At 36.1% G+C, this 23,438-nt stretch overlaps 1 protein-coding gene across 5 annotated transcripts in view; it reads left to right on the forward strand.

Moving 5' to 3' along the window:
• The first annotated feature begins 22,532 nt into the window (after window positions 1–22,532).
• The window catches only part of GUCY1A3 (guanylate cyclase 1, soluble, alpha 3), a 75,228-nt gene continuing 74,322 nt past the window's right edge, over window positions 22,533–23,438 (forward strand). For 2 of the 5 annotated variants that reach the window (XM_011970491.1, XM_011970489.1), the window contains exons 1-2: window positions 22,550–23,047; window positions 23,173–23,246. The gene's annotated coding sequence lies outside the window, so the exon portion shown is untranslated. Of the gene's footprint in view, window positions 23,048–23,172; window positions 23,247–23,438 lie in introns of all 5 variants that reach the window. The other 3 variants (XM_011970485.1, XM_011970487.1, XM_011970488.1) reach the window with 3 other exon arrangements.

Genomic DNA, 23,438 nt, shown 5'->3' on the forward strand with positions numbered 1-23,438 from the left:
TTCATGGCTGCTAATATAACATCCATTCTGCAGCCCATGGATCAAGGAGTAATTTTGACTTTCAGTTCTTATTATTTAACAAATACATTTTATAATGCTACAGCTGCCATAGTGATTTCTCTAATGAACCTGGGCATAGTAAATTGAAAACCTTCTGGAAAGGATTTACCATTCTAGATGCCATGAAGAACATTTGTGATTCATGGGAGGAAGTGAAACATACTAACTTTAACAAAGAGTTTGGCACAAGTTGATTTCAGCCCTTATGCATGATGTTGAGGGGTTCAAGACTTCAGTGAAGGAAGTAACTGCAGCTGTGGTGAAAATAACAGGAGAACTAGAAGTGGAGCTTGAAGATGTGATTGAATTGCTGCAATCTCATGATAAAACTTGAACAGATGAGGAATTGCTTCTTAGGAGGGAGCAAAGGAAGTGGTTTGTTAAGATGGAGTCATCTCCTGGCGATGCTGCTGTGAACATTGTTGAAATGACAACAAAGGATTTAGAGTATTACATAAACGTAGTTGATTGATAAAGTGATGGCAGGGTTTGAGTGGATTGAGTTCAGTTTTGAAAGAAATTTTGCTATGGATAAAATGCTATCAAATAGCATTGCATGCTGTAGAGAAATCTTTCATAAAAGGAAGGTCGACTAATGAGGAAAACTTCATTGTTCTCTTATTTTAAGAAATTGCTGGCTGGGCAAGGTGGCTCATGCCTATAATCCCAGCACTTTGGGAGGCCTAGGCAGGCAGATCACAAGGTCAAGAGATCGAGAACATCCTGGTCAACATGGTGAAACCACGTCTCTACTAAAAATACAAAAATTAGCCGGGCGTGGTGGCACGCGACTGTAGTCCCAGCTACTCAGGAGGCTGAGGCAGGACAATCACTTAAACCCGGGAGGCAGAGATTGCAGTGTGCTGAGATTGCGCCACTGCACTCCAGCCTGGTGACAGAGCATGACTCTGTCTCAAAGAAAAAAAAAAAAAAAAAAAAGGAGAAATTGCCATTGGCCACCCAAACTTTCAGCAATCACCACCCTTAACAGTCAGCAGCCCTCAACCTTGAGGCAAGTCCCTCCACTAGCAAAAAGATGACTCCAGAAGGCTTAGATGATTGTTAGTATTTTGTAACAAATTATTTTTAATTAAGGTATGTAAATTTTTTAGACATAATGCTATTGCAAACTTAATAGACTACTGTATAATATAAACATTTATATGCACTAGGAAATAAAAAATTTGTGTGGCTCCCTTTATTGCAATATTTAGTTTTTATGATGGCCTGGAACTAAACCTGCAATATCACCAGGGTATCTGTATATCAAGAAACACCTTAAATGTGAATTATATAAATATACTAATTAAATACAGTGATTGTCAGAGTAAATGTTTTTAAAAACCCAACTATGTTGTCTATAAGAAACCCACTTTAAATATAAACACAAATACAGGTTAAACATTAAGTGATAGAGGAAGATACACCATGTTAACACTAGTCAAAGAAAGCTATAACTGCTATATTAATTTCATATAAAGCAGACTTCAGTATGGGGTAATTATCCGAGATAGAGAGTGGCTTTAGATAATGTTAGAAGGGTCAATTCTTCATGAAGGTGGAACAATCCTAAAGTTGAATGTATAGAAGACAGCATCAAAATATACAAGGCAAAATATGATAGAACTGAAAGGAAAAATAGACAACAGATTGTTGAAGCCTTCAACATCTTTATTTTGGTAATTAACAGATTAAGGAAGCAGAACATCAATAAGGATATGGTTAACCTAAATAGATTAACCCCATTAATTAGATTAATTTAATCGTATTGATATTTATAAAATAATCTATTCAAAAATAACAAGTACACATTCTTTGTAAGGCTCTGTAGACCATACATCAAAATAAAACACATTCTTGGCCACGAAACACACACTAACAGGTTTAAAAGAATATAAATAATAGAGCAGATGCTCCTAGACGAAAATAAAATTAAACTGGAAACTAATAACAGAAAGGTTGCTGGAAATTTCCCCAAATATTTGGAAATTAAACAATACACTTCTAAATATGATGAGTCAAATAAGCCTCAAATGAAATTTAAAAATACTTTTAATTAAATGAAAATTAAAGTTAACTTACCAAAATTTGTTTAGTCTGTGGAATACTATTCAGTCATAAAATGAAATGAAATAATGGCTGTTGCGGCAACCTGGATGGAGTTGGAGGCCATTATTCTAAGTGAAATAACTCAGGAATGGAAAATCAAATATTGTATGTTCTCACTTATAAGTGGGAGCTAAGCTATGAGGACGCAAAGGCATAAGAATATTATAAGGGATTTGGGAGAGAAGTAGGGGATAAAAAAACTACATACTGGATACAGTGTGTACTCCTTGGGTAATGAGTGCACCAAAATCTCAGAAATCACCATGAAATAACTTGTCCATATAACCAAAAACCACATGTTCTCCAAAACTATTGAAAAAATTTTAAAAATGTGTAGTAAGGTAAAAGCATGCTTAGACAGAAATTTATACTGCTAGATTCATATATTTAGATAAGAAAAATGATTTAAAATAATTAATCTAAGCTTCTATATTAGGAAGCTGAGGAAAGAAGGGAAATTTAAGCCCAGATCAAGCAGAAGAAATGAAATAATAAGAATTAGTGGTGATATCAATAAACTTTGATGAAACATTGGAGAAAGTCAATAAAACCAAAAGCTGATCTTTTAAAAAGATAAAGTTGAAAATCTCCCTAACCAGTCTAATGAAGACAAAAACATTGAAGACACAAACTACTAATATCAGAAATAAAAGAAGGTTTATAATTACTGATCTTGTGGACATTAGAAGTAATAACGAAATATTATGAACAACTTTATGCCCAGAGTAGGGATATACTTAAATGAAATGGGCCAGTTTCATCTAACATATAACTTGGATGAGGTGAATAGATCCCTGGAAGGACAAATTAAGAAAATTTCACACAAGGAAGGATAAATAGATAATATGATGGGCCTTTATCTATTAAATAAGTTGAATAAATAATTGATAATCTTCACAAAAGAAATTACCATGCCTAAATGGCTAATTCCATCAAACATTTAAGAAATAAATGATAACAATTCTCTACAATGTCTTTCAGATAATAGAAGCAGAAGAGGTACCTCCTAACTCATTCTATGAGGCCAGTACCACCCTAATACCAAAACCAGATAAAGACATTTTAAGGCAGGTGTGGTGGCTCACACCTGTAACCCGGGCATTTTGGGAGGCCAAAGTGGGTGGATCACCTGCGGTCAGTAGTTCGAGACCAGCCTCACCAACATGATGAAACCCCATCTGTACTAAAAATACAAAAAATTAGCTGGGCATGGTGGCACCTGTTATTCCAGCTAGTCGGGAGGCTGAGGCAGGAGAATCGTTTGAACCTAAGGGGTGGAGGTTGCAGTGAGCCAAGGTCACGCCATTGCACTCCAGCCAGGGCAACAAGAGTGAAACTCCGTCTCAAAATAAGACATTTCAAGAAGGGAAAACTATAGACCAAAGTGTATAGGATACAATCAGGATATTCTGTATAGGATTTTAGAAAAGAAACAAACATTACGTTAAAACAAAGAATATGAATAAACTACAGAATTTTGTTAACATAATTTATCAATAGTGATTCACTGATTTGTACCGAATATACTATATGTAAAATGTTAATAGGGAAAACTGGGTGTGTGGTATATGAGAACTCTTTATACTAATTTCTGAATTTTTCTGTAATGATATAACTTTTTTAAAATAAAATATTTTTAAAAATAATCTTGACACTGGAAAAAAATGAATGAAAAAAAGAAAATGAAAAGATGAGTCTCAGACTGGGAGAAAATACTTACAAATGATATATCTGACAGTACTACTTGCTGGTGAGGATGCAGAGCAACAGAAACTCTTACTTATTGCTGATTGCAATTCAAAATGTTACATCCACTTTGGAAAACAGTTGGCAGTTTCTTACAAAAATAAACATAATCTTTCTATGCCATCCTGTAATTGCATTCCTATGTACTCAACCAATTGAACTGAAAATTTAGGTTCACATAAAAACTGCATGTGAACATTTATAGCTACTTTATTCATAATCACCAAAAACTGGAAGCAAGCAAAATGTTCTTTTAGAAGTTAATGGATAAACAAACTGTGGTCCATCCTGAACACTATGGAACATTATTCAGCAATAACGAGACATGAGCTATCAAACAAACAAAGAAATATAAAACACATAGCTGAATCTTAAATACAAATTTCTAAATGAAACAAATCAGTCTGTATCAAGCTACATACTGCATGGGTTCAATTATATGACATTGTGGGAAAGGCAAAACTATAGAAACAGTAAAAACATCAGTTGCTTCTGGGGGAAGGTTGCATAGGTAAAACACAGGGGACTTTTAGAGCTGGTCTATATGATAGTGTAATAGTGTAACATGGCAACACACATTTTCACTAAGAATTTTACAGCACAGAGGGGGAAACTTAATGTATGCAAATTAACAAAAAATTATTTATGAGGGTGAGGGATCCCAGAATGGAATGCACAAAATCACCCAATAATCTAACTGTATTACAAATGTATGAAAAGACTTCACTGAATGAGGTCGGGAAAATAGGTGTTGACGTAAGTAACTCTGGAAATGAGTCGACCGTAAGACTAGGCAAAAGAAACTCCATAAACACTGTACTTTAGCTGATAAAGCTTTTTCTTATGGGGATACAGATTACTAATACTTCAATTGCGCAATAAAGCAAATGATTAGCGGTTTTTTCCTGCCATTTCTCCATGTTAGTGGTTACAATAAGCAAAGGAAAGGGGCTAGAATAATCCATGTGGTAACGGATTAGAGTCAGAGACATCACTAAGAACTCAGGTTTAACTAAATATAGATACAGACAGCTAAATATGGAAATATTAATAGATACAAGTATATCCAGTGGTAGGAGACACATATATATTTCCTTGTTGTGTCAGCTGAGGGGTCGAAAAGCAACAAACAAACCTAGTAGCAACAAACAAAACTAGTGTCCAGATTTTGGATCCTAATATCATTCCTCAATAAAGAGCAACCAAGGGTCCTTGGAGATGCTTGAATCTAGGACTGCAGCAGGAAATATACAACATTATAACATTAGTTTGTAGCAGCTTTTACTGTCAATAAGTAAGGGGAAGTACTCACAAAACATTACAATGAATGTATAGCCAAGGGACAAAGCTGGAAAATTTTAAGCAACAGAATAAATATAGTATCAGATTATATTCAACATATAAAACACATATGGCTGAGCCCATGCTGATATAAATAGTAGATTGAATAAGTGAATAAATGGAGGAGGAAGAAATAAATTTTCCTACAGTATTTCAAATAATTGATGTAGATACTCCAGCCTCAAAGAAGTGCCGCTTAGTCCCTCAGTCTTTAAGTGTGACTGCACATAGTGACATCCTCTCAAACTAGAAAGTATGGAAAGGGGGAGAAGAGTAAATTTTCAGTGGAGAAACTGGACAAACACTACCTCAATCAGGTGATCAAGGTTAAGATCAAAAGGATGTACCCCTGATATGATGTCATGACAATGGCACTTTACCTCTGAGATTCTTTCCAAAAACACATAACCCTCAATCTAATCATGAGTAATGTATCAGACAAATAAAAATGATGACCATTCTACAAAATACCTACCCAGTAATTTTTGAAGCTGTCAAAATCATTAAAAAAGGGCAAGTCTGGAAAACTGTTATACCCAAAACAAACTTAAGAAGACATGACTAAATGTAATGTAGTATCTTGGAACACGAAAACAAAACAAAACAAAAAAAACAACAAAAAACAGTTAAAAGCTAAGGAAATAGCCTGGTGCGGTCGCTCATGCCTATTAATCCCAGCACTTTGGCCTATTAATCCCAGCACTTTGGGAGGCCCAGGCGAGCAGATCACGAGGTCAGGAGATCGAGATCATCCTGACCAACATGGTGAAACCCTGTCTCTACTGAAAATACAGAAATTAGCTGGGTGTGGTGGTGCGTGCTTGTAATCCCAGCTACTCGGGAGGCTGAGGCAGGAGAATCCCTTGAACCTGGGAGATGGAGGTTTCAGCGAGCCAAGATGGCGCCACTGTGCTCCAGCCTGGTGACAGAACGAGACTGTAATTTAAAAAAAAAAAAAAAAAAAACCCTAAGAAAATACCTAAGAAAATCCTAATATATAAACTTTAATGTATCTACATTGGTTCATTCATTATATCAAATGTACAATATTGACGTCAGATGTAAATAATAGGGGAAATTTGGTGTAGAGTACATTGGAACTCTGTACTATGTTTGCTAGTTTTCTATAAAACCTAAACCTGTTCTAAAATAAAAAGTTGATTTAAAAATGGCATAAGCAACATGTAATATAAATGCAACTGGTATAGTTTCACCAGCTTCAGTCAACTTCTTATCTATTTTGGCTTCTATTATGTAACTGGATACTTTTTAAAGAATTTGCCTTTACTATACATTATTCTTACATTTAATTCTTTATAAAAATTACCTATAAACTACTTCAAAATATCAATTTATGGTCTGGGTACATGTCGTTACCAGCTAGGGCTTCATGGTTTCCTTGAAAGAAATATATCAGTCGTTTTACGTCTGAAAAGAGATAAATAATTGTCTTTCAGATTTATCTATATGTTAAAATAAAAAGTCTTTTTTTGTTTGTTTGTTTTTGGCAATAGGACACATGTATTAGTCTGTTCTCACACTGCTAATAAAGACATACCCAAGGCTGGTTAATTTATAAAGGAAAGAGGTTTAATTGACTCACAGTCCCACATGGCTGAGGAGGACTCACAATCATTGTGGAAGAGCAAGGGATGTCTTACATGTTGGCAGGCAAGACAGAACTTGTGCAGGGGAACTCCTCTTTATAAAACCATCAGATCTCGTGAGACTTATTCATTATCACAAGAACAGCATGGGAAAGACCTGCCTACATGATTCAATTACCATTCACCAGGTCCCTCCCATGACACATGGGAATTGTGGGAGCTACAATTCAAGATGAGGTTTGAGTGAGGACAAAGGCAAACCATATCAATACACATCACTATCATGAAGCATGGCAGAAGCTGTAAACCCAAAGTGGAAGTCTGACACATTATAATGATCTGTGATCATTACAATGCAACTACTACTAATAACACTGTATTTCAAAATATTAAAAAATCTCAACAAAGGCTAATCGCTGACAACTGAACAACAGGCATAAATAAAAATGATCACATGTAAAGTGTGACATTCCTAGGTAAACCAGAACAGTTATGCATCATTTAACAATAGGGATATCTTCTGAGAAATGCATTCTTAGTCAATTTTATGATCATGCAAACATCATAGAATGTACTTAGACAAATCTAGATGGTATAGCTTATCATCTAGGCTAGATGGGATAACCCATTTTTCCCAGGCTATAAACCTGTACAGCCTGTTACACTACTGAATACTATGGGCAATTGTAACACAACAGTAAGGATTTGTATACTTAAACATACAGAAACACATCTAAACATAGAAAAAGTACAGTAAAAATATGATATAAAAGATAAAAACTGGTACCATGAATGGAGGTACCTTGCAGGCCAGGAAGGTGCTCTGGGAGAGTCGGAGAGTGAGTGGTGAGTGAACGTGAAGGCCTAGAACATGACTATGCTACTGTAGACTTTACAAACACTGTATGCTTAGGCTACACTAAATTTACTTAATTTTTTTTCATTTCTTCAATAACACATTAATCTTAGCTTACTGTAACTTTTTAGTTTATAAACTTCTTTTAAAACGTTTTTGACTTCAAGTTTGAAGGTCTGAGAGTGAGGGGTTGGGTTGGGGTGGTGGGTAGGTTATGGCATAAGTCCCAGTCTAAGTGTAAAAGCCCAAAAACCCGGAGCTCTGCTATCTCAGGGCAGAAGATGGATGTCCCAGCCCAAGGAGAGAGAGAGGATTCGCCCCTGCATTAGAGAGTGTGCCACTCTCACACTGATGAGAGCAACATTCTTTACTCAGTCTGCCAATCCACATGCTAATCTCTTCCAGAAACACCCTCACAGCCACACCCAGAAATAATATTTTACCAGCGATATGGGCATCCTTTTGCCAAGTTAAGTTGACACAAAAAATTAATCATCACATCTTTGTTTACTTGCAGTTGATGAATTTCTTTAAAATCATGATATTCTAACCATTCGATTAGATTTCCGGAGAAGAGATTCAACTTTTTAATAAAATGACAAACTCAGAGAAAAGGAAAAGATAAAGAATAGGTTTGATTTCCATGTTCTGTATATAGCACAAAATGAAAGGGTAATATTATGAGACCATAAATGTTGCAAATGACATAATGGTTAATGTGTCTACGACAAAACAGCCTGGGGAACGTTCACCAAAACCTCATGCAACATAGAGTTTACATAAAAAGTGTTCAATTGCTGACAAATATAGTGTAATGTGTTGAATTGTGGCTCCCCAAAAATATTTCCACCAGGAACATCAGAATGTGACCTTATTTGGAATAAGGATCTTTGCACATATCATTAAGGTAAGGATCTGGAGATGAAATCATCCTGGATTAAGGTGGCCCCTAAATTTAACAATGAGAGTTTATAAGAAACTTAAATTGAGAAGCTACGGAGACACAGAGGGAACATCATGTGAAGATGGAGACAGAGACTAGAGTGGGGCACCTATAAACCAGTGAACACCAAGCATTGCCAGCAGCAGCAGCATCAGAAGCTTGGAGGGAGGCTAAGAAAGGATTCTCCCTCATAGTCTCCAGCAGGAATCAAACCTGGAGATACCTTGATTTCAGAATACTGGGCTCCTGAACTGTGAGAGAAGAAATTTCTGTTTTTTTAAGCCAGCGAGTGCACAGTAATTTGTTACAGTGGCCCTAGAAACTAATACATGTAACGATTTTCATGGAATGGCTTATAGATTTAAGATTATCTAGCAGATATCCTAAGGTGGAATGGAATACGAGTGAAGTCGCATAGTCATTAAGAAAAGACCTACAGACATTAATCTTGCTCTCTTTAAATATCCAAACCAAGAGGCTGTTCTAATGGAGATTTTCAATTATCTTAAGGCTAATGCTCATATGATTAAATTAAGTTGACTAAGATGAATGCTGGGGATCTGAATAACTTAGTTTTGCTATCTGTACAGCCTAAGCATTTGTATAATTGTGATAGCTCCCTTTTTGTGTTGTGATGAGTAAACTTGGCCTCCTCAAATGGTGAGATTCATGCCCTATGACTTAAACAAGTTACAGCTTTCTGATAATTGCCTTATTACCACTAAAATAAGCATTTATGCAAACTTTCCATAATAGTGATAGGCATTTATATAGGTACTTTTGTATTTTCACTCTCAGTTTCTGACTACGGAAGTGGGAAATGTGCAGAAAATCTGAAATTAGATAGAGTACACTTGAAAATGAGTTAGAGCTTTTCCTAAGATTAAGAGAAAGCATTCTTTCTTTCCTTACAGCAATTAAAAAGGAAATAGATAAGTTCCAGAGGTTTATATGACTAGTCAATCTACTAGGAAATTTAAATCATCCTTAAGAGACTTCAACTGTAAGAAGGTACAATGATTTAGAATAATTTCTTTCACTTAGTTATGAAATAAAATCAAGGTTAAAGTTAGCAGGATCTAAAAATAAAGTTTATACTGAAAGATTCAAAATTTAGATAAAGTTTGAATCCTATTTTAATTAATATTTTCAACTCAAGTTATAGTTGTCCTTGTTCTTTTACCAAAGTGTAATATTTTAAAAGAAATGCAAAAGTAAATTTAAAATATGCTTCTTCTTGAATTAATGTTTGTAATAGTCCCTGTTGCTTGAACTGTCGTTCTCCACTGAAAGAGATGTGTTAAAAAATGTATGATGTCTGTGTATTTATTCTGTATAGTTGAAAGAATGTCTGTTGGAAGAATTGCCTACCTGTGAAAAGACTGAATTATAAGACAAGTTTTACGCCATAAATCCTTTTTTTTTTTATTTACTCATCTTAACTCAAAAAGTAAAACAGACATTATTTGCAGAAGGAAAGCAGATAGCCAATGAGATAAAAATGTTCTCTCTGCTTCAGTACGGTTAAAATAGGTAATATCATCAGATAGGTCATTAAAAGTGCCTGGACATTGGCCATTTACTTTCCATGGCCTGTATGCTAAAATTATTGTTCTGTAAAGGGAATACAAGTAAGATTGGAAGTCTCAGTCTGTTCTTACATGTTTAATCTCTGAGTTAGATGGCAAACTTTGAGAAAAGCAGATATGACATATTTGGGGTTTCTTAATAGTATTTGTTGAATTATCAAAGATGCACAAAACCATAATTAAACTTTATGCATATAGTCATGTTTTCTTATAAGTTTTTTTCCTTGTCTTCTTGGTTCCCTTTATTCTAATCACCTAACTTAATTATGTGTGGGTTTTAAGAAGTTCTTAATTTTTGTTTGTTCATATTCTTTGTTGGTATTGTTTGACAGGTTACTATTACAGTAAGAATTTTACTCTTTTCCTCCTAAAATACATCATGAGACTTTAAAAAGAATCTGAACCAAGCAAAAAAACATCTGATTTTCTGAAATTTGAAGACATCAATCTTAGAAAACTTTAGTAAATACAATCATACCCTCATACTCTATTCTCTGGTCACCAAATCACCCCTCACCCTTCCCTTCCACACATTCAACAAATCTTAACATTAGGAACTCCTACTCTGTGTCAGTCACTATGCTGGCACGCTGTATGACTTCACACATTTAGCCTCTCTGAGCTTCAATTTCCTAATCTGTAAAATTGGACTATTTATACTTCTATTTGGAAAATTACTAGACAGCACTGAATTCTCAATTGAAACATCAACTCTTCAAAATTATTCATGGCCCTTTATGAGTTCCCAAAACACCCTCTGAGCATTTCTATGATATCATTTGTATCATTGTGCTGCAATTATTTTTCAAATTTCCTGTCCACCTCTAGACTGTGAACTCCTGGGGAACCATGATTAGATCACAGTTTTAAAAAAAATCCCCAGTGGGCCAGGCTCGGTGGCTCACACCTATAATCCCAGCACTTTGGGAGGCTGAGGTGGGTGGATCACGAGGTTAGGAGATCAAGACCATCCTGGCTAATGTGGTGAAACCCCGTCTCTACTAAAAATACAAAAAATTAGGTGGGCATGGTGGCAAGCCCCTGTGGTCCCAGGTACTCAGGAGGCTGAGGCAGGAGAATTGTTTGAACCTGGGAGGCGGAGGTTGCAGTGAGCGGAAATTACACCACTGAACTCCAGCCTGGGTGACAGAGCAAGACTCTGTTTCAAAAAAATAAATAAATAAAATAAATTAAAAATAAATAAATCCCCAGCAGTTAAGTTAACAAAGAATAAAATATAATTGAATCAAGTAAAGGAAAGACTGAATAGATAAATTAATATCCATTCATGATATCCATATCATTAATGACATTAATTCATCTCATGGAAAGATAGAATAAATATCTAAGTGTGTGAAGTTAATGAATAAATATGCAATATATCTGATTGAATTAATATTCGTACCACTCAAATTAAACTTACCTAATTGAATCATAAAGAAATTGCAGTAGAACTGTCTTTCCTCTCAGTGCCAACTCTACCTTTCTACATTATTAATTATTTAGCCTGCTTTTTTTCTAATATCTCTCTATGCCTCAAACTTCTGGTTAATTAACTCAGAGCTGGGGAATTCATTTACAACTTAGATGGGAAAATTTAATACTGTGTGATAAATATATTGTGTGGACTAATCGGACAAAAACAAACTTTTGCATTATTTGTGATAATAAATGTATTTTCAAGTTTTGCTGTTGTATCAGATTGCTGTTAGCAACTCTGCATCATTATTGCCCCTTTCTATACTTGCTTTTTTTCTATACTTTCTTTCGCAATGCAAGTAGGGAGCTTAGAATGGACAGTTCCCAGAATCCTCTACCAGCAGGGTTTAATTTGGATTCAGAATTTGTGTCAGATTTAGATGAAAGAGAACAGGAGAAGCACTGTTCTCCTCTGGCAGCAGAAGACACCTGCAGGGGCAGAGGACTTTGTTGAGATCTGTATCAACCTCATGACTGCTGCAGGCAGCTGGCATCCTCAAGGGTATGTTCCTCCTGGGATCCCTGCATTCCTTCCCGAGGTCTTTCAGTAGTTCTATGAGTATCCCTTTCAGTTTGAAATGTGTGAAGTGATTTCTGTTTTCCTAACGAAAATGAAATTGGATACTGTGGTTGTAACAAAACTTAAATAGTTCATACTTTAGATATTTAAGAAATAACAATCTATTGGCTGCACAACTGACATTCCCCACTCTTCCTACCTTAACCGTCTCCTACCAACCATCCTTCTCTGCTCTATTTTTCTCCATAGCACATATTGCCACCTGATATTCTGATATTTTATTTGTTAATCTTTTTAACGGTCTGTTATGTCATTGTGGAATGCCACAACAATAGGGATCCTTGCTTGTTCCCCAGTTTACAGAATAGTGGCTGGTATATGATTGCTATTCAGTAAAAGTATCTGAATGAATGAAGGAATGAATGAATGAATGAATCTGACAAGAGTGTCTTTTCCTTCTTTTTGAATGTCAGTATACAGACATTCATGGAAAATCAGAGTGTGCATACTTTAATTTTAAATAAGTCCTTGCCTTATCTGCCTAGTCTTCCAACTGCATTCTTTCATTGTCCTATTATGATCACCATAATGCAAATAGTCTTTAGCTAGTTTGAAAAGGATAATAATCAGCCCAGCACTGAGTACTTTTTGTCTATGGTTTATCATTAAATTCTATTGTAATCTGTAGTTTCTTGGAATTTAATCAAGATGAATTCAAAGTTGAGGGTCATAATTTTGATATTTCAGGTGCATAAACTCACTATATGAGGAATTTCTTGAAATGAATTAGAAAAACACTAATACCTCAACCAAGGGCAAAGGACATCAACTGACAGTCCAAAAAAATATGAGGTTGTGGTAATAATAATGACTAGATAAACATGTAAGATATTTAAAATGACTTATGAAAGAAATATACTTTGAGATTCACTTTTAATGAAAAATATCAAACATAAATCTTTAGTAAAAATAATAGCAAGCATGTAGTTCATTCTTTACACAAAACAGATAAGATTGTAAATTGATTAAAATATTAAATGATCTGGCAAGTGGTATTAGTCACAATTAAATAACTCATTCTCTGAAATCCAAACTCTTGGAAACATATCAAAGAAAAATGTAGGACATGTGGACTATTTACAAAGTTGTTCATCTGTTTTTAATTATGTGTTGCAAATAACTTCAGTTTGTAGCTTTTTGCTTTATTCTTTTCGAGGAAAGGAAGTACTTAAAATTTATCTCTCTAATTCTTTGTATTTGACCTAAACATATTACATATTTGTTGTTTTTTTCCTCACTATTTTTTCTTGGCAGTTAGATCTTCTGATTGGAAATAGTTCTTTCTGTACTACATCTTTAGAAATTATTTTATAGGAGGTATGTTGGTTTTAAAATTTCAAAGATTAACTTCTTTCCATCCCCACCAACCATTTCTTCAAAGTCAGTTTTGCTGAATATAAAATCCTAAAGACAGTAATTTTTCTCTCAGTATTTCTCACACTGTGAAGATTGTCTGTTTTCTTCCACTTTTAATTATTTGTTACGCAATTTGCAAAGCTGATAGTCAATCTAATTGTCATTCCACTATCCACAGATCCAGGTGATCTGATTTTCTCTCTGGTTGCTCTTAAGATTTACTGATCTTTGTTTGGTCCTTTTACCAAATGTATTAGTAAGTGGATTTTTAGATATTTTAAAATATATTTATCTTTCTTGGAAATTGTTGGACTAAGCAGAGGATGGGTGACTGAACTAAATTCTGGAAACTCTTAACCACTATCACTTTGAATACTGCCTTGCCACTAAATTGCTATGCTCTTCTTATAGTATCTTTCAAACATCTTCACCTATCCTTCATATTTTCATCCATCTTTTTGTCTAAATTCAGTATTATTTCTTTATATATATTTTCTAGTTCATTAATTTTATCTTGAATTTTATCTCATTTATTTAATACATTCATGAAACTTTATTCCTAATTATTGTGTTTTTAATTTCTAGGAGTTTTTTCTGGTTTTAGTTTCAAACTGGTCATTTATTTGGTTTCTTTGTTATACTATAAATACATTTTATTTAAATATATATATACGTGTATATATATATTAAAAATATATATTCTGTTTTGAATAATTTCTGCTTTTATAGTCCTTGTTGGTCTGACTTAATTTCTTTAGTTCTCCTTTCTATGATTTATGGCAGCTTTTTCCCTCATGTATTTGATAACTTCCTTATTACAGACTCATTTTCCCTGATACTTTATTTGTAGTGATTATTTGAAGCTTATCTTTAAAGTGTATTTTCCTAGTGAGGATTACTATTTGCTTCTGCCTGGCTCCTGGGGCATTCTCAACACATGACCATTTTAAATATAGTTTCTGCCTGGGGATTTTCAACCTACAGAGTTACTATAAATTTCTAATCAAAAACTGTGTAAGTAGAGGCTTGTGATCAGAAATTTTCAGTAGAGATGTGTTTCTTCCCCTGCTCCATTATGAGCCAATACTTAAAGACACAAGATACTTTGTGTGAAAACATTCTCCTTCCCCACCCAAGGTTACTCTTAGCGTGCTGTCATTTTTGATTTGCACAGCTACTTTTGTCTTCTATCTCCCCTGCACATGTCACCTGATAACCTAGGCTCTAAGCCCACCAGGTATAAGTAGATGACCTCAGGGCAATTGCCAGATATCATGCTTGCTTACCAATGGCACTCTATCTCCTTGTTTCTGGTCTCAGCACATTACCTTTTCTGAACAGGCAGCCTGGTTAAGCCTTAAAAGCATATTTAAATTTTTATTCAGCCTGTCAGCTTTTCAGCACTAGAAAGGGTTTCTCTGCACATCTTCCATAGTGTTGGAAAGGGAAAGCTCCTTGCATTAATTTTACAATGAGACCAAAATAGAATACTCTCAAAAGTAATAAGAAAGAGATTTGCTAAGACGTTATTTCTCTTAGGTAATATTGTCAACTGTTTAAACAAAGTATTTTATAAATATGAGAGCGGCAGCCATAGCTGTCATTTTCATAAAATGAGATTTCAACAAGCCTGCCTCTGCATAATTTGCCTTTTCCCTATGTCAAAACAGTTCTCTTTACTTTCAGACTTGAATCAGTTTCTTTTTTCTTTTTTTAAACCATGGCTCAGGATATGCCTTTTGGCCCTGTCTGCTGAGACTATCATTTAAGAGTATCTCAGTGTTTTTGGCTGCCTTTTACAGTTTTGAGATCTATGTGCTTCCCTTTTTCCAGGAGAAGCAGCAGCCATGAAACTCACTTAGGAGCTAGGTTCAAAGAAAACAGTTTGACTTCTAAGGCACAGTGAGAATCAAAAGCAAAACGCATACCCATTCATTAAATGTTTCTGACACAGTTACATTAGCTCATTAATACAAAACATCCCCAGTTAGTGAGTGTCCTGTGTAAGAATAATGAAAATTTCCTGGGCTTATTTTTACAGGACAGCTTAATTTGGCATATTATTTTTCTCATACCATATTTTGTAGCTTTAAGTTATGAAAGTATAATCTAAGAAGTAGAAAATGTTTTATCTCATAATATTTTTAAAGAGATGGTACTTTAGCAAATAAAGGCTACTTTAAAAAAATTATTTGTAAGTTTACAAACTGTCTTTTTATACAGATGACTTCCTCTTTCCTACAGATCAGAAGCTCATATTACTTTGGAATATTTCTTAAAATACAAGGGCTCATGCTCATAATCTCCACAACAACAACAAAAAAAACCCTCTTCTATAATAATTTTGAGTAAATGTGATGTTCTTTTAAGGCTGTTATGTTTTTAACTCTATTTCAACTCAGCTATGCAAGACCTCCTGAACTAGCAGACAGCCATATGGTTGAGGAAGATGTTTGGAGCTTCAGCTTCAGGAGTTTTCAGGTTGTTTATGTGTCCAGTGTTTAAAAATAGAAGACGTTAAAAATTTTCAACTCTCTGTAAAAGGCTTTCATTTAATCAACGATTACTTTTGAATAGGTTGTGCCATGAAAGGAAGCACGAATAAGACAACTTTTGTGACATTTGAAGAATCGGGAGAAAATTACCTGAGTATATTTTCCTTAATATTTTCTTTTGTAAGTAACTTTATTGAACATATTTCCAGTGCTTTGCTGACCTGCTTCAGTTAAGTTTCTCTCTCCTTCCCTTCCTCCCTCCCTCCCCTTCTTCCCTCCTTTTCTACAAATGCAAAATTAAATGAAAACACAAGACACCTATGTAGTTAGCCATTCTATTAGGAAATCAAGCTATTGAAACTCATTCCCCACTAGTCTCTTAGTAGCTGAAATTAATGTTAAGCAAAGACATCAAGAGATCAGTTTGATGTGCTAATGTTGAAAACTCAAGCCTATTATATAATGGCATCACCAGAGTGCAAACGCCCAAAGGTTTCTTCAATAAGATTACAATCTTGACATTTTTAGTGTTTGTATGATCCTCAACTCTCAGAATGATCTACAGACGCTTGTTAAAATACAGGTTTCTAGAGCCTACTCAAAGAATATGACTTAATAAATCTGAACTGGTGATCGTTATTTTGATAATTCGCAAGCACCTTTCAGAGTAACCAGAATTATTAATACCCCAGGCTTATGAGCCAGATTGCCTGAGTTTGAGTCCTAATTTTGCCACTTCCTAGCTGTGTGATTTTGGGAAAGATGCTTAATCTCCCTACACCCCAATTTTCTCATCTGTAAAGCTGACATGATAATGATGCTCACCTTCAAAGGGATTTTAGGGGAAGCAGATAATGCAATGCATACAAAGTGCTTAGAATAATGCCTGGTGGATAATTATCATCCTATTATGTTAACTATTATGATTAACGATGATTATCTCTTGACAATTAAAATGTTAGAACAACAGCAAAGAGATCATTCGTCCTTATTTTGATAATTTTTTTCTTTGATTGGCACCTGGCATTAGTTTTCTATGCAAAAAAAAAAAAAAAAGTAAAGTCAAAGACTCATAAAACACAGACTCTGTCTTCAAATGGCCAACTATTTTGCAAAGTCTAGAAATTTCTTAAGAAGCAAGATAGGGAATGAGTACTAAGCTAGAGGAAAAAAAATATATTGAGAACAGAGTGTTGTTGAACCAACTTAGAATGAGAGCTTAACTACAGCTATCTTTCCATGGATTTTCTTTTTTTTTTTTTTTTTTTAAACAGACATAATTTCTTCGTATGGCTGAAGCTTTCTTTTGAAACTGATCAACTTGTTTGAGATATTTTGTGCTGAAATATCTTGAGTTACACTCAAAAACACCTTTGAACAAGTTTCGAAAACATTTATTTTGCAGTAGCCATTAATTCATTCATCTTACTTTTTTATATGACACTGTAACCACTCTACATTTTTTCAATATTCCAAAATCATTGAATTTGTAAGTTACTTCTATGATGGAGTATTTTTGAAACAGCATTAAATATGTCAGGGCCTACAGGATGCCATTTTGTTTTAATTCAAAGTGCATACAATTTATGGAACACTAGTGCCTATGAAATGATATCAGGGCTAACTATTAGTAACTAAAAGAGTCGGTATAACTATTATTTTAACATAAGTTAAACATATAGAGGTCTTTTGTATCTAGACATGTAGCAGGCTTTTCAAATATGAGAAATGATAAAATCTCTCAGACTTGCAAAGTAAAAAGACATGTTTACCATGACAAAAGATGACATAGCATAATTTGCAGTGTGGATAGGTTGAGGATTTCCCACATAAATTTCCCAGTTCTGGTTCCTTTTGGCTTAACAGTTCTTCCTTCAATCTTCCTCTTTTTTCTCACATTTTACAATGAATAACAAGAAGAAAGTAGGCTGTGCCTTCACCATTTTGCTTAAAAATCTTCTCAGTTAAATATTCAAGATCAATATTTCCACATATCTGTGAGACATAATTCGGCTAAGTTTTCTGCCACCATATACTGACATATTAGTCTGTTCTCACCCTGCTAATAAAGACATACTTGAGGCTGGATCATTTTTAAAGAAAAAGAGGTTTTATGTACTCACAGTTCTACATGGCTGGGGAGGCCTCACGATCATGGTAGAAGGTAAAGGAGGAGCAAAACCACGTCTTACATGGCAACAAGAAAGACAACTTGTGCAGGGGAACTCCCATTTATAAAACCATTAGATCTCGTGAGACTTATTCACTACCAGGAGAACAGTATGGGGGAAATTGCCCTGTGATTCAATTATCTCCACCTGGCCCTTCCCTTGACATGTGGGGATTGTTAAAATTCAAAGTGAGATTTGAATGCAGACACAGCCAAACCATATCAACTGAGGATCTCCTTTCCTACAATTTCCAGTAACACTTTTCTCATTTCCACCTGTATCCTGTTCAATGCACTTTTAATGTCCATATTTGTATCAGCAGTGTGTTCATGATAATTTATGATGATTTATATATTCCCTAAGATGATGCAGATTTTCTCTACCATGCCTCTTACTTTCTTCTGAGGCCTCACTAGCAGAGTTAACATCCACATTTCTACTAACATTGTGTTCAGGGCAATCTAGGTTTTTAAAATGCTGGCTCCACACAATTCTTCCGGCCTTTGTCATTGCCCAACACCAAAGACACTTTGACATTTAGTTTCCTATTACTATTGTAATGAATTACCCCCAAACTTAGGGCTTAAAATAACACACATTTATTATCATACATTTGTGGAAGTCTGAAGTTTGAAATGAGTCTCATTAGACTAAAACCTACGTGATGGCAGGGCTATTTTCTGTTCCAGAGACTCTAAGAGAGGATAATTTTCTAGCTTTATTCATCTTCTAGAGGCTGCACACATTCCTTGGCTAAGCCCTTTTTTGTTTTCTTTCTTTTTTGCTTCCTTTTTTTTTTTTTTTTTTTGAGACAGTCTCACTCTTGTCACCCAGGCTATAGTACAATGGTGTGATCTCAGCTCACTGCAACCTCCGCCTCCCAGGTTCAAGTGATTCTCCTGCCCCAGCCTCCTGAGTAGCTGGGATTATAGGCACCTGCCACCATGTCCAGCTAATTTTTTGTATTTTTAGCAGTGATGGGGTTTCACCATGTTGGTCAGGCTGGTCTCGAACTCCTGATCTCAGGTGATCCACCTGCATCGGCCTCCCAAAGTGCTGGGATTACAGGCATGAGCCACTGCACCTGGCCCCCTTTCTATTTTCAAAGCCAGAGATTGCTGATCAAGTCTTTCTAACATAACATCACTCTGACTCTATTGTTTTAATCTTTCTTTTACAAGGACCCCTTTGATTGCAATGGGTTCACCCACCTAATCTGGAATAATATTCCCATCCCAAGACTAGCTGATTAGTAACCCTAATTCTATCTGCATCCTTACTTCTCTCTTGCCATGTAAAATTGCATATTGACAGGTTCTAAGGATGAGCAGGTAGACATCTTTGGAATGCCATTATTCTACCTACCACTGTATTTACTGCTCACAAACACCAATTCCTTGGCAAAAATATAGTGAACAACATTTCTGTTACCATCAGAATCTCTTCTAGTCCAGGCTGCTTCGTGAATGTCTGTACCAGGACTAGAAATGTGTGGACTCCAACCTAATAAGATCTAGTTTTTCTAACTAAAGCTTTACATTCATACAAAAGAGACATTTTGGAGTCTTTGCATCATCTTACTGCAAGTTACCAGTGTAAACTTTATCTCACCAGGTACGTTAAAACAAATTTAAAATGAATAATACTAAGGAAAGGAGGAAATAAGGAGCCAGAAGTTTATCTTATTTTTCTTATACTTGAGAGGTTATCCTAATTTGGTAAACAATACAATCCATAGTTTGTTTGCTAAAAATAAAACAAAGCTCTGCCCCTGACATATATGTAACACTTCTCTCATTTCTACTCTTTTTCTGTTCTCTATCTCTTTCTTAATTCCCCTTGGTTTATGAATTTATTATGGTCCACAAAGTCAGTAGAGATGAAACCATTAGTCCCATTACTTTATTTGAACTGACATGGCAATAGTAACCCAGAAAAATAAAGATGCGGGTTCTAAAAAATCCCTGAATTTAGAAAGATTCATACAATGTGTTTTGAGGCTTATCATACTTAATACCTCGATAGTAGATCAGTGTTTTTCAAACTTTAATGTGCATAGGAATCACTTGAGGATTCTGTTAAATGGATATTCTGATTCAGTTGGTTTGGAGAGGGGCCTGAACTTCTGTACTTCCAACAAGATTGTAGGTTATGGTATACTGCTAACATAGAAACCATAATCTGAATAGCAAGGATTTAGATACTATCTCTAGTTGCCATTGTCATTTCATTTGCAAGTGTGAAAGTAACCTACATTTAAATGCTCTCGTACTGTTGTCAATTGTGGGTTGTAGGTACAAGAAAAACAAAGCATCTTGAGAGGAAATAAAAATATCCTGAGCTTTTCTGCCAGCACTAACATGGCTAGGGAGATTGCTTTACACTGAATAATTTTCCTTGTTAACATTTTTATTAAGTTGTCATGACAACTTTCTTATTCTCAATAAAGTGGAGGAAAGTTTTAACCCATAAGTCAACTATAAGAAAGAAGACTAGAGCTGGAAGATGATGAAATATTCAGGTATTCATTTATCCACTCAGCAGGCATTTTAGTGAATCCCGTTATGAACCAAGTTCATTGCTAGGAAATTAGGCTGTGAAGATTAGTACTTCCCTAACATCAAGGAACTCTTGTTACTTTTTTAGAGCATATCAAACATCCAGATTACAGAATGTCTTTTGCCGTCACCTTTTGGTGGTTCTAGCCACCCTTATGCTTAGATTGGTTGCTTCCTCTTCTTACCCATTGTCTGACAGTCAGAAAGGACAAAGGAGGAAGAAGACAAGATATTCTCCAGTTGAGGGTCTACCCTTGGTAAAACTCAGTAGCTCTTGGCAGAATGTACTGGGGTTAAATGCAATACTAATCAAGGACTTTGGTGTGCTATAAAACTTGAGAATGGTGAAAGTAGAAATTAATGGGTTAAACAAATCATGTTCCAGAATGAAAGGAATATTGGTAATGGTATCAGTAGGGGAAGACAACAGCAACAACAAAGTCTTTATACAAGCCTGCAACACATGACAACTGTGGATCAGGCATCTGAACCGGCCTATCTTTCCACCATATCTTCCTACACTTTTCTTTATGTACTTTTTATTTTTACCAGATGGTATTACTCCTTGTTTCTTGAATAAAAGTGCCATGCCTTTCCAATCTCTATATGTTTGCTCACAAGTTTCCCTCTGTCACAAAAAAGCAAAAACAACAAAAACGTCCTCTATTTTATCTTTTTTCAAATATGACCAATCCTTCAAGTCCTATCTCTAATACTGTTCCTTTATGAACGCTGTCAGACACTATCTCATTTTCTTCTGAATGTTCGTAGCATTTAATCTACTTAAAAATAGTATGACTTCCCTCTTCCTTTTACTAATGAATTACTGTGTATTTTTTAAAAGTTTTCTTCTACATCTGAAGTTCTAAATATTCTTAGTACAAATGTCCTGCTGATCTAAGAGAGTATCATGGGTTAAATGTAGAGGAAGAGAAGTTTCTGAGATGGCAGGAAGGCAAAAGTTTCTGTGGCTACCTGTGCTTACATTGCTGACTTTCTTAACTGTTCCTGACTTATTTAAATGTATTTTTTTCCTGATTCTGATTAATGTTCACTGTGAGGCAATCACAGTATGCAAGACTGGGAGAAAGTCTGCAAATGTGATGAGCTTAAAATGGGACCAGATTAGATGGTGTATTTGGGGAAGATATAAAAGAGGAAGATAACCATGAATTGAACTGAATTGAAAAGGGATCACATAAAGATCATAATTAATTGTTAATTCACAACGGAACAGCATGATGGGATTTTTTTAAGTCAGAAAGGTGACTAAAAGCATAGTATCACAACACACACATCGGTAACAAATAGAACTAAATGCATTGAACCAGGCAGAAGCCAGACCTTACTGAAAATATGTAAAATCTCTGTAACCATAAAATTGCATCTGCAAATGAGTAGATTGGCTTCAAATCTGAAAACCAGGACAAGAATGTCATCAGCACAGATGTCAACTTCCCAGCAGAAATGTTGGAGTTTTTAACTGTGGAAAACTACAGTTTCTCTGGACCAGTGCATAGTGGAGAAGACATGTGTTTTGTTTTTCTTTTTAAGTGGGCCAAATTTTCCTGGAGTCCCCTCCAATTTTTGCCTTTCTCTCTCTTTTTTTTTATTTTGGTCCCCTGCCCCAGGTCTCTGTCTCCACACAGTAATTGCTGGTATGGCGATTGGGCGGCTGCAGAGACCAGGACTCAGTTCCCCTGCCCTAGTCTGAGCCTGGTGGGTGGGACTCAGCGCAGAGTCAGTTTTCCAGAAGCAGGTTTCAGTGCAGAGTTTTCCTACACTTTTCCTGCGCTAGAGCAGCGAGCAGTCTGGAACAAACCCAGGCGGAGGACACCTGTGGGGGAGGGAGCGCCTGGAGGAGCCTAGGGACCCCAGCCCTGCGTGATCTCACCATGGTGCGTTTTCGCTGCTACTTTCTTTTTCAGTCTTTCGGTGCAGAGAAGGGGAGGAGGCGGGGAGAGGTTTGAAAAAATCGAATGGCTTATGGAAAGGAACTGCAAGGGTTCCTTTGGGGTGATCAAAGAGGGAGACACAGATAGACACAGAGAGACAAAGGCAAGGAGGACTGTCTGGGAGCGACGCGGGCGATACAGTTTCCGAGGCACGCAGCGTCCCGCCCAGCCTGTTGAGCAGGTAGACACGAGCGACCCAAGCGTAAGTGCCGCTGCCGCGAGTGCCCAGGGTGCACTCGTGCGGGGACCCACAGGTGCCACTGCAGGGTCCCCTCTCCCGCTCACCGCCTGCCACCCCTGACGCCCGCTCTCTTTCTCCCTTCGCAGTGCGGATTTGCGAGGGGCACCCTGGAGCTGCTAGAGATCCGCAAGCACAGCCCCGAGGTGTGCGAAGCCACCGAGTAAGTGGTCTCTGCATCCCCACGCGGTCGGGGCTCTTCAGACAGGCGGTCCCTCTTCCGGGACTCCGGCTTGGGCTGGGTCTCCTTCCTCTCCTGAGAAACCTTCCGTACGCTCCCAGCTGCCCAGCCCTGGGGAGCCAGGGCCGGGTTCCCACGCTGGGGAGGAGCGAGAGGAAAGGAGACGACGCCCGG

This window comes from Mandrillus leucophaeus, unplaced genomic scaffold (assembly GCF_000951045.1).
Source record: "Mandrillus leucophaeus isolate KB7577 unplaced genomic scaffold, Mleu.le_1.0 Scaffold95, whole genome shotgun sequence".
Taxonomy (NCBI): Eukaryota; Metazoa; Chordata; class Mammalia; order Primates; family Cercopithecidae; genus Mandrillus; species Mandrillus leucophaeus.